At 46.7% G+C, this 12,312-nt stretch overlaps 1 protein-coding gene across 4 annotated transcripts in view; it reads left to right on the top strand.

Annotated features, from left to right (window-relative positions):
- B3gnt2 (UDP-GlcNAc:betaGal beta-1,3-N-acetylglucosaminyltransferase 2) overlaps positions 1 to 12,312 on the top strand; it is a 202,236-nt gene that overhangs the window by 160,967 nt on the left and 28,957 nt on the right. Inside the window, exon 1 of one of the 4 annotated variants that reach the window (XM_021262556.2) lies at positions 10,699 to 10,905. The exons of 2 other annotated variants lie outside the window; for them this stretch is intronic. The gene's annotated coding sequence lies outside the window, so the exon portion shown is untranslated. Of the gene's footprint in view, positions 1 to 10,698; positions 10,906 to 11,466; positions 11,688 to 12,312 lie in introns of those variants that run through there. One more of the 4 variants, XM_004849991.4, reaches the window with a different exon arrangement.

Below are 12,312 nucleotides of genomic sequence, written 5' to 3'. Positions count from 1 at the left end.
TAGACAAAACAGTGGACTCTAGTTTGGTTTCTAGGAGACTTGAGAGATGGCCTTGCAACATCCATCTCCCCTGTAGTGTATGACATGTGACACCCAGAGCCACCCTCCAAAGCTGAAGCACTTCTGGCAGTGTTGATGGCAGCAACTGTTATCTGAGTCCCTCTCTGAGACTCCTCTCTTGGCTGAAAAGAGCCACCTTGCCTAAGATCATCCTCACACTAAGGGTAGCCTACATCTAGTGACTGGCAGATGCAGGTGTAAACAGGCCTAGTCCTCTCACCCTCATTTGGAATAACTCTGAGACATTGCAGCACCAGAGCTGCCCTCCAGAAAGATCAGCCAAGGCCATTGTTAAGATTCATTGCAGTCTAATTTCTCTTTGTCCGTTCCTGCTTACTTCACTTCCCTGTAGGTGTGTTTTGTTTTCTGATACTGGGGATCAAACTCAGGACGTTGCACTTGCAAGGCAGCTGGGGCACCAGTGAGCTAAATCCCCAGCCCTTCCTGTAGGTGTTGATACTGTTAATACTCCCCAACAAATGTCCTACTTGCAGACCTCTGCCTCAGGACTGAAAAGCCCTACTGCAACGCTCCATTTACTTGGGCCAGTAGAACCTTGACTGTGTTACAGGCCCATACTCTGTTCATGTGAAGACTCAGGAGTAAACCTTAATTAGCCTAAGGGATTCAGGGTATCATTCACTTTTGCCAGTGACTGGCTTAGGGAGGGTCATAAGACTTCATCCCAACCAATGAGATGAGAAGGGAAATCTGTCTCAGAAAGAGACAAGGGCATTATATGTTTATAAAGCCAATGTTATGCAGCTGTGTGTGTGTGTAGTGCTAGGGATGAAAGGATTCTGACTCTGAAAGACCACTTTCTAGGATGACCTTAGATGAGAAATGTAGGAAATGATGATGAAAAAAAGGCTTTGAAAAGTGAAGGACCAAGGCTTGAACTGAAATGGTTTGCCCAGAGTAGGATGTTGATTTTTAGGGGGAAAAAAATCCCTTCCTACCTCTAGTTTATTTTAAAAATCAGTTTTAAATCACCCTAGTTTGGTGCTGGGGAAACCACCTGAGAAGGCAGTGAGATTGATGGGCAAGGAAGCCCTTTTCCCCTACTTGCCATACTTCCTTCTGCCTGAAGACTACAGCTTCCTTTTCTTTTTGGAAGTATAATTTGCAATAAAATGCCTTGTCAAGCAGTTAACTAATAAAGGATTCTTTTTCGTGTGTAGAAAAAAATGCAGGGCCCAGGATTTAGCTCAGTGGTTTCGCTGCCTGCAGCGCAAGCACAAGGACCCGAGTTCAATCCCTGGTACCAAAAAAAAAAAAAAAAAGAAAAAATGCATAAATCTGAAGTATGCCATTATGCCATATGATGAGTTTTGACGATTGTGTGCTCCCATGTGAGAACATTTTTCTTACCCCAGAACATTTTCTCATGCCTCTTTCCAGGTAATTATTTTCTTATCCCACAAGCCACTAGTGTTCTTATTTCTACCACCGTAGATTAGCTTTTACCTATTTTTGTTTGTTTGTTTAATTCAGACTGGTCTTGAATGTACTACATAAACAGGCTGGCCTTGATCACTGGCCTCACAGTGATCCTCCTGCCTCTGCCTCCCGAGTGCTGGGATTATAGGCATGTACCACCATGCCCAGCTCTTACCTGTTCTGGAACCTCTTTGTGTATGACTGTTTTGGCTCAGTGTTTTGTGACTCACACATGCTGCCTGTATATCCTGCTTCCTTTTTAAGACTAATCCTTGCTCCTGATTTCCCTCAGTATTGATTGTCCTGTTTGAGGAGGATGCTCTGCCCCTCCTGGTGATGATTTTACTATGTGATGGATGAACTTTACATGTGAATTTCTTAAGCCCTTGAGCCCTAAGGACCAAGAAGTGCCTCCTTCTGTTACCATATGTATGCTGGGCTCATGATTCTACAAACGCTGAGGAATGATGAAGTCTTGAACCAACAGAGGAAGTTAGGAGAGTTTTTACTGGAAATAAAGCAAAGGAGAATAACTCCTGGATTTCCAGGAGGGATCTCAAATGGGGTGATTCCATGGTTCTCTGATCTAGAGCTAATTATAGATTAAACAGAACACAAAAATTGCTCAGTTGTTTAGTGGTCATCTATCACAGGTGGCTCTGTGGATTTAAAATGACCCAGTTCTTAAACATGTAGGGTTTAAAGGAATCTGGGATCTTAGAAAAAAACTGGTTAATTTGCATTATAATTTCCTCAAAAATCAGCAACTTAGTAGGGGGTAGCTGCACCTCCCTTTAGTAGAGAGTGGGCTGCATCCCATACTGCCAGAGGACATTCATTCTATGGCCAAAGTCCCAGTTCATTGTCTATTCTTGATCTATATCAACATGGCTGGTCATCTCACTCTCTCTCAGGCCCTTCCACTAGCTAGCCACCTCATAAACTAACTAAAGAAACTATTTTCTACAATTCCAGGAGAAAGCAATTGTTTTTTGTTGTTGTTGTTGTTCTGTATGATGATGATTAAGTCAGAACCCTTGGAATGAGGACAGATTGGTACTCCTGTGGACCCAGGACAAATGTTGAGACTGGCTAGTGTTCTACACTGAGATACCACCTGTCCCTCATCCTCATGAGAACTTGGTCCCATGGCCAAAGCCAAGGAGGGAAATGTACATGGGCTGATCAAAAACTATCAAGAGTGTTTACATTTAAAAAAAATTTTTTTGGTACCATGTGCTTGTGAGGCAGGCAGCAGAACCACTGAGCTAAATCCCAGGCCCTACATTTAAAAAATTTTATTACAGGGCTGGGGATATAGCTCAGTGGTACTGCACCTGCCTGTCAAGCACAAGGTCTTGAGTTCAATCTCCAGTACAAAAAGAAAAAATTTATTACAGTAAAAGACATTGCCATTAATCCCCTTCACTTTGAACACACTTATCCCATTGTTCTTGCCACTTTCTGAAGAAGTTCTGTAAGTCTTCTTTGTCTTTACAAGGTACAGTGAAAAATACAGGGCCAGGGATTTAGCTCAGTGGCACCTTGCCTGCCTCGCAAGGTCAAGGTCCAGAATTCGATCCCCAGTACCAAACAACAGCAACAACATCAAAATACAGTTAATGCTGTTGCCCAGTGTCATCCAACAGAGAGGCTTATAAAAACAGTGTATCCTTATTCATATTATTCATCACATCTGGTACTGTGCAACTTCTGGCCCTTCCCTAAAGACAGGATGACCATGGGGCCGGGGTTTAGCTCAGTTGCACTGCGCCTACCTCTCAAGCACAAGGTCCCGAGTTCGATCCCTGGTACAAAAAAAAAAAAAGACAGGCCATGAAAGATAAATGCTTTGAATCAATTGAGGACATTGAGGTAGCTATGACAGCACAACTAAAGACACTCATGAGAAGACTTCAGAACTGCTTCAGAAAGTGGCAAGAATGATGGGATACGTGTTTACAAAGGGAGAGGAAGTACTTTGAGAGGGATTAACGGCAATGTGTTTTTTTACTCCAATACATTTTAAAAAATTTAAACATTCATTGTAGTTTTCAATCATACCCCATACACTTTCTCCAGCACTTGGTCATAAATGACCTCATTTCCTCTTCCTGGGAACTCTCTGAGACAGGAATTACTATCCCCAAGAGGACTTCATTCAGCTTCTTCCCAGAGTGGGATTTGAACCTGGGTTTGGAGACTTTCACTTAATGATTTTGCACTGGCAGCAGCCAAAACTGGTGCTGTTATGTCTTTCTGAGTTGGCATTTCTCCAGGCGGTGGTTAGTCCTCACAATTATACCCACAACTAGATTGCTGCAAGGCTTCCTGGGACTCAGAGCCAGAAATACTTTTTTCCTTAATAAAAGCCAACCAGTTTCCATTCTCCAGAAATGTTCTCTTTCTCCTTAGCCAGGCAGTTTTGGCCTTTGATAAAGGTCAGTAGATTTTTGTAATGCTCCTTGGAAATCAGTTTTATAACAGTTGTGTTTACAATTGAGATGGTTTCTAGACCATAGGAAGCTTTACAGAGGATGATGCCAGCAAAGAGGCATTAAGTTCTCTAATAGGCTTATGCCTGGATAATCATATTAACAGCACTGCCTCATGCTTGGTAGTGCAATTATGGGTCTCTCCTCTTGAATGTAATTTTGCAGTTTGATGATAATTAAGAGTATGATTTTGAATTTCTCTTTAATGAGAGTTCCAGGAACAAAATATGACCCTAACAGAGACAGCTGTTTGTGTCCTTCAAATGGCTGACCTTATCTCCACTACAATGTCATATGGAAACTGGACTTTACTAACCTGAGAATTCTGAGTTCTTCAAGCATCAGGATTATGGGATATGGAGCGAGTCCCCTAGGAATCATAACATTTGTTTCTAGTATCTGCATCTGATAATGAGCTTTATGTTTTTCTGCTGCTGCAAAGTCACAGTAACCTTCGGAGCACAGCATCTGCTTTAGGAGCCAGGTGATTTTAAATTTGTGACTCAATTTTCCAACATTCAAAATATTATCTCTAGCATTAGGTGTTTGGCCTCTGGAAAGCTACTTTTGGGGCCTTCTTTTCAGTTCCAAGAGATTTGAAATATAATTCTAAGAACTCAAGTGCCAAGATTCTACACTTTCCCTCAATTAATTATCGTTTTATCAACTGACAGAAGTGCTTGTTTTCATAGACCCACATGGGACTGATTAAAAAACTAGCAAAACATTACTATCCATCTCCAACAACCTAGGTTCACAGCTTACAGAGGCCTAGGGATTCCTGCTCCTGATGCTATCTCTGTGCATGCCCCTTAGGCATGCTTGGACCCCTGCTAGGCTGTGGTGACAAAGAAAGGAGATACAGGGCTAAGGTACCAACCAGGCCATGGGGTTATGAGGCTTGCACTGAGAAAGGAGGGCTTCATCCTGAACTGTGTCTAACCAGTTGCAGGAGCTGGTTCCAATAGCAGCCAGGAAGTAGAAGCCAGCTCTGGGCTTGGAGGTCCTTGAGCTCTGGACTGCCTGCTCTGTGGGGCTTGGGTCTGAACAGTGGGTTGGTGGGTGCTCCAGGCTAGTGAGGCTGTAAAGAACAAAGAAGGCAGGTATGGCTCAGGGCTTTGGCTCTGTGGAAATGCAGGCTGGCCAGGTGCAGTGAGGCAAACCACAGAGCTTGAAAGCTAAGAAAGGGCATTCAGGTCAGCTTGCTCAAAAGGTTTGTAGTATGGGTAGGTAAAAATGCCACATGGGTGCTAGCAGCAAAAAGGTCCAGGAAACTTGCTAACAGGCTGCCTCAGATTCCTCACCAGAAAAATAGGTGACATGGGAAACCTAAATGAGAAGCCCAGGGCAAATTACAGAGATTCACTGTGTGGTCCATCCTGCAGGTCTCCCTGTGAGGAGCAGGAGCATGGCTGAGAGGGATAGGGCTCCAGGAGCAGCAAAGGACTGAGACACAGGGATACCAAGAGAAACGTAGGACCTAGAACCTTCTTGTAGACCCAGATCTCTGTCAGATCACGGCTTTGCAGCCAAAACAGAATTGCATATTTGCAAATGTTCTTAGGCTAAATGTGCAACCTGGGTGCTTTCCACCCAACCTTCTCCAGGAAGACTCCCAGACTTCCCCAATCCTGGCTAATTGTTCCTTTTTCTGATCTCAGAGCTTTGTCTGCACCTCACAGTTTAGCACTTAATGAGACCCAGCTGTGCATTCCTCTCTAATTGTTTTGCAAGTATTTGTCCTGTCCCTGGGGCAAAATTACAACTTCTTCTGGAGCAGAGACTCAGTGTTCTTTGGAGGGCTACTGGGAGAGACATGTGTATAGGGGTGGGGAGAGGGGCTATAAACAAAGGAAATTATGCTCATTCCTATAAGGTTATACAGGGTAGAAAGTACTTGTATTTAAGTTATATCCTCTCCTCTTTGCAACAGCCCTGAGAAGTAGGTGTGTTTTAGCAACCCCATTTTTCAGACAGTGAAACTGAGACTAAGGTCAACAAACTGTCTGAGGAAGAGAGGTGAGTAGAAGATGTAGAATAAGCCTGGAGTTCCTGATTGACTGCCACTTGGGGTCTCCAGCGGGTTATTCGGTGACCAGAAAGCACCCATTAGAGAAGGAAGGAGGAGAGTGAGAGGCTTTCACATGTTGCATGTTTCCATCTTTCCCAAGATATCTTGGGAAGGAAAAGAATGTGAGGTGATGTGGCCCTAGTTTGCCGAGCTACTGGGTTAGGCTTCATAAAGGGACAACAAAGGCAACCACTGTGCCATTTTTATTTTCATTCCCTCGTGGATCCTCTAGTCCTCTGTCATGCCACAGTGCTCTGTTCTTCCTGGGACTGATTTACCTTTTCAACTTCCCTGCTACCCCCAAATTCTTCTACATGATCCTCTGGAACTTCACACTTCAACAAACAAACTGAATCAAGGGTGGTTTCATCAGTCCTTGCATCCATCCATCCATCCATCCATCCATCCATCCATCCATCCATCGTCAATCTCTGTTCAGAATTAGATTCCTACTTTGTTGTCATTGCAGTGCTGGGAGATGATGTGGCTGACCTCCCCCCTGTGTTCCTCAGGGCTCAGAGGTGGAGGTGCATTCTCTACCTGATCATCTCTTCACCTCCTTTGAGGAGACTAGTACCCAGACATATTCCCTCTCCCCCTTCCTTTCTCCCCCTCTTAAAATTTAGCTCCTGGGTCGGGGATTTAGCTTAGTGGTTCCACCGCCTGCCCTGAAAGTGCAAGGTCCCGAGTTCAATCTCAGTACCAAAAAAACCAAAAACCAAAAACCAAAATAACAACAAACAAAAAAACTTTAGCTCCTGACTCTGTGGCCTTCAAACCACAACACTAATTCCTACCCACATCCTGGGTGGCTTTACTCACATGGATGACCCATCTAATACCCTAGCTCTTAATCCCTTGACCTCATATTCTCCAATGCCTATCTCTTCTACTCTTCTCTCATCACATCTTACCTTTGCCGTGGCCCCAAACCTTACCTCCTAAACCTCTTCCTTAACCATTCAAATGTCTGACCCAACATCCTCTCCTTTGCAAGTGACTTGAGACTTGACCCCCTTTGACTTCTTTAGTGCTTGGACTTCTGTCCTTTCTCCTGATCATGCATCACAATAGCTTCACTTTGGTCAAGGCTCTTAACTCCTTTGCTCTTCTGCCCTAGTGATTCTCTCACCTGAGCCTGTGCCGGAGTGGGGAGCTAAGCTCCCCAGGAGGAAACACACAGGAAGCCCACCAGTCTCATTGTCATGCTGCCTTGCTATATGACTGTCCACTCTCTTCAAATCTCATATTGGTCCTTACCCCATCACCGGCCTCCTCAGGTCAGAGGGTAAGAAGCCATCGTGTGGAAAGATTCAATTACCCACACTAAACTTGCATGGTTCAATCCTGCAATCGCCTTTTTCCTGTTATAAGAGAAAGGGCCAGAGGCCAGACTTTCCACTCATATGCTGGTTCCATCCCCTCCCTTGGGAACAGGAATCTTTACTGTCTATTGTCCTCTCCCTGCTGTACCTTCATTTTCCTCTTCTCATCAGATACTACCCCTCCACATTCAAATGCATTCAAGTTATTCCATCTTAAGAAATACTGAAAATACGTAAAGTAGGATGAACAAATCCATTTTAACAGTCCTGATATAAGTCCTCCATTTCTCTTACACTACACAGTCAAATCTTTCAGGAGTTGCCTGAGCTCAGGGCCTTTTGTTTCTTCACCTCTCTAATTTTCTGTCTACTCCAGTCTATGTTCCCTCCTTCACTTTGCCAGTCCTGCCCACAAGTCCCACTGACACCAAATTCATTAAACCCCAGGAGAAGTTATTCAGTCATTTCATGTTTAACGCTGAACCCCTCTCTCCAGATATACTTCGGGCTCTAAGAGAGAAATCTCTATCTATCATGTTCACCACTCCAGTGCCAAGCCCTGTGCCCCACATTTAGTAGGTGGTCCGCAATGAATAATACATGTCTGCCTACTAATGATGAACCCTGGTCCTAACCTAATAGTTGGGACTACAGCCAAATGGGTGTGGAATGTAGCACTGAGTTATTCCCCTAAAGTTACAGTGTAACTGTTGCTGACACACTGGCAGCCTCACTAATAAATGGCACCATGGAGAGAATGCCCTTATTTTTAAATTTCAGGTCCTTTGTGGCCTTTGGCAGCTGTGAAGGACAAAAGCTTAATTTCCTTGTTGGTTGCCAGCTGACATTGTAGCAGTTCCTTTGCTAAAAAACTCCTTGGCTGGCAGGCCTTGAAAATATGCCTGTGGCTACTTGTAGTGCACTTAAAGGGAAGACATGCTGTAAGAAAATATCAATCTGGTGGCACATAAGAATCTTATGATGCCAATTTTATCCCCTCACAGCATTTAAAGATCAAAACAGCAGCCTACAGATACCTCTATTTAAACCAAAGGACATGGACTCAAGATTATTTTGACATGTAATGAAAGAAACAGGCTTTATTTATCTATTAACTACTTAACAATTCACCTGAGTATCACTTGAGCAAGTGTGTTTGTTTACATACTACCCTGAGCATTGCTTGGGCAGGTGTCATTTCAACTAGTCAATTCTTATATTGAATCAATTGATAAAATTATTGTTTTTATATTTCCTGTTATATTATCTTATAAAAATTAATGAAAAAATATGCAATTTTTGGTCATCCTATATTTAAATATTTGGGTTGGTAAGTGGTTAATTTATACTTTCTGGTAGGGTTCTTAATTTCTGATTTATTTCCTTAAAATGTTTTATTAGCTTTCTAAATTATGACAGTAACTCAAACTGGGAAAACAAAACCCAAAGTCAATAAGGATATAAAATTTAGCTCCCTTCCTTTTCCTACCCCAATCCCAAAACCAGGTAACTAACTGGTTAACTGGCTGTGTGAATCCTTCCAGATGTCTTTTCAACAAATATATAAAAATCCAAAGAGCATGGTGGCACACCTGTAATTCCGGCACTCTGGAGGCTGAGGCAGGAGGATCTCCGAAAGTTCAAGGCCAACCTGGGCTACATAGCGAGATTCTGTCTCATAAAACCAAAACAAACAAACAAGAACAATCCAACATGTTTCTTGAACATGACATCACAGTTTTAGGAGAATCATGTGATCAACAAAAAAGCAGAAAGGTCTTAAGACTGCAAATCATAACATTTCCAGGTCCACTGACTCAGAATTTGTTTCTAGAGGGCCATGCCTATGTGTCTCTGTTTGTCCAGCAACAACATGCTCTTCTTTTGCTCGAGTTTAAAAGTGAAGATGAAAGGGCAACCCACTTTCTGGTCCCCCTTCTGTCTCTGTTAGAAGCTATCTTTCCCTCAATAAATTCTTCCTCTTAATCCCGTTGTACCTAGAATTTCTTCTTTGAGTTTAGAGAACATGAACTTGTGTTTCAGATACCTAGCAGGTTAGGAGTTATAATATTTCCCTTACATTATTTGGATTACTTGGTGCCCTATATCATTAGGAGGTCTTCTACTGAGATCATTGGACAGAGCGAAGAGTTTGCTTTTGTTTCATAGGTTCTAACTTTCTAGGTTTTTTGCTTCAGATTCTAACTTTTTGTTTCATAAATTCTGGTTCTTGTCTTTTTAGATTCTTTTTTCTTTCATAAATTCTGGCCTCCGTTTCATAAATTCTGGCTTTTGTTTCAAAATTGTCTCCATTTAATCAATATTATCCAGGCAACTATACTTGTAATCTTACTGGTTGATCATGGTTTTGTTCCACCTCATGCCCACCTTGTGATTTTCCACTGGATCTTACAGTTTTGCCCCACTTTGTCCCCACCTCACCTTGTGGCTTTGTCCCATAAAATACCTTTGAGAAGTGGGCTGGGTCTCTATTAGACAGAAGCTACCTTTCTCTCAATAAATTCTTCCTACTAAAAAAAAAAAAAAATGAAAACAAAGCTGGGCATGACGGTGCATGCCTATAATTCTAGGAGGCTGAGGCAGGAGGCTGAAGCAGGAGGATCGCTTCAAGTCCTAGCCCAGCCTAGTTCCATAAAGAGTTCAAGGGCAGCCTGAACTACATAGTGAGATCCTGTCTCAAAACAAAACAAAACAAGTGTGGATGATCCTGTGAACTGAGCTCACAAGCTTTTTTTTTGTTTGTTACTGGGGATCGAACTCTGGGCCTTGCGCTGAGGCAGGCTGCGGAACCACTGAGCTAAATCCCCAGCCCTCACAAGTTCTGATACTAGCAATTCCTTCCCCTCGACTAACTCCACTTCTGACTGCCTTCTAAAAAAAAAAAAAAGCAAATAGTGGGGTGAGGTGTTAATTCCTCAGTAAATTATCTAGAGGAGATTTTTTTTTTTTTTTTTAAGCCTGGAATATAAAAACTAAGCAAAGGGTTAGTTTACAGGTGCCTGCCTTGTGTGGGACCTTCCTCTACCACCGAGCGCTCGCTGGCTTTGGTGGCTGAGCTGGGCCTAACCTGGGCAACTTCTCCATCCGGTGGCGCCGGGTTTACCTAGGGGCCCCAAAGTGGTGCTGTCAGCGGCTGGGACTTATCTTGGCTAGCAGCGCTCCGGCGAGCTGGCAGGGGTGCTGGGAGAGGAAGCTGGCGGGGTTCCGGGAGCTCGGGCGGGCGGGTGTGGTCGGCGCAGCCCCACCCAGCCTGTGGAGCCGGGCAGAGTCGCGAGGGGTCAGCCTTCAGCCTTTGGGCTGCGCCTAGGTGTCAGCGCCGAGCCTGGGGCAGGCGCGTGTTCGCCCTCCAGCGCTGGCACCTTGTACTTCTGACTTCCTGATAGTCGGGTGGGCCTCGAGGAGAACCAAGGCTCCCTGATCCCGTGTTTTGCACGGCTTCGTAAACCCGAGGATCTGGCGGCAGTGGCCTTGGGCATCTAGGAGTCGGTTACAGGTGGGCAGGCAGGGAGCAGAGGTCAGGTCCCTCTCGGCCCTGGCTTCCCCTTCCCTCCTCCAACCCTCTCACCCCGGTCCCACCACTGAGGGGCGGCCGGTGGTATCCTGTCTCGGCCACGTCACACCGTGGCTCCGGCCAAGAAAAGTCCCTGGACTCCTCCCTAAGCGACGCGCGAGTCCCCCAGCCCTGGACGGACTGCAGAGGGGCCTGCTGTCCCGGAGGGACGTCGGGGGGACCAAAGTTAGGACGGTCTTTTACTTTCAAGCTACCCTATTTTTCTGGAGTCTACTTCCTAGGGGTTCCCTGTCCCCACCCAATTTAACCGCTTGCTTTCCAGGTGTAGGCAGGAGGCCAGAGGTACCGGGGAGCCAAGGGAACCAGAGCACGGGTGGATCCCTGCAGCCCACTGGCCTGGGGCCCCGAGCCTGTGGGTCCCAAAACTTGGGGCGCGGGGCTGGCGCGCGGCCGTGCGGGGCGGTGACGTCCGGCGGGAGCCTGGCCTGATTGGTGCGTTGGGCGGGGGCGGGGCCGGAGGCAGCGGCGGCGCCGGGAGCCTGAACCCGGAGTGAGGCGCAGCTGCCGAGGCGGCAACAAGTGCGGGAAGCAGCCGCAGCCGCAGCCGTGCCCGCCGCCGACCCCGCGAGCCGCCCTCCCAGGCGCGGCGCATGGAGCGTGAGCGGCGCTGGTCGCCGGGCTGAGCCGCGCGGAGCGGCCGGGACGTGGATGCTGCCGCGATCTCACGTCCCCGCCCCGCCGAGCTGGAGCTGCCCCCGGACAAGGTAGGGCCCTGTGGCGTTGGACACCTCCCGCTCCCTCCACACCTTCCACCTTCCTGCCCTCACCCCCCGCACCTCCAGGTTATCCCGACCCGCTCGCCAGTTCCGGCTCAGTCCTGGCGCCAGCGTGGAGCCGGCTCCTCGGCGGCCCCCGACGAATTCACGCTTCCCCCGCACTCCCGAGAGTGAGAACGAAACCCCGGCCGCGGGCCCCGGGGCCTCTGAGCCCACTCCACACCCACTCCCTGGGGCCCGGGGACGTCCCCCTTTTTGCTGCACCCCAACTTCCGGGGATCTCGTTCCCGGGTGGTGCAGGAAGGAGCTTTGGGAAGGGGAATCTGGGGCGCTCTGGCGTTTGGGGGAGGGGGCCGTGTGCGAGTACCCGCCCGCATCCCCGCAACCCCCCCTCGCACTGCGCCGGGCTCTGGTGCTGCAGGGGGAGATCAGGTGTTCTGCGAGCCGCTCCCCACCCCCAACCTCCCGCACTGCCACCTCTGAGTCCCCAAAGATCGGTTTCTACGAAACTTAGAGAGAACCTTTCTCTTTGACCTCTAAAAAATATTACACACCGCCCGCTTTGAATGATTAACCAGGCTGCTTGCCCGAGACGTGGGGGAGGGTGGGGAGC

This window comes from Heterocephalus glaber, unplaced genomic scaffold, assembly GCF_053883595.1.
Source record: "Heterocephalus glaber isolate CG9 unplaced genomic scaffold, H.glaber_assembly_v1.0 deba00001457, whole genome shotgun sequence".
NCBI lineage: Eukaryota > Metazoa > Chordata > Mammalia > Rodentia > Bathyergidae > Heterocephalus > Heterocephalus glaber.
Note: the sequence above shows the minus strand (reverse complement) of the source record. Positions and strands in the feature narration are given on the sequence as shown.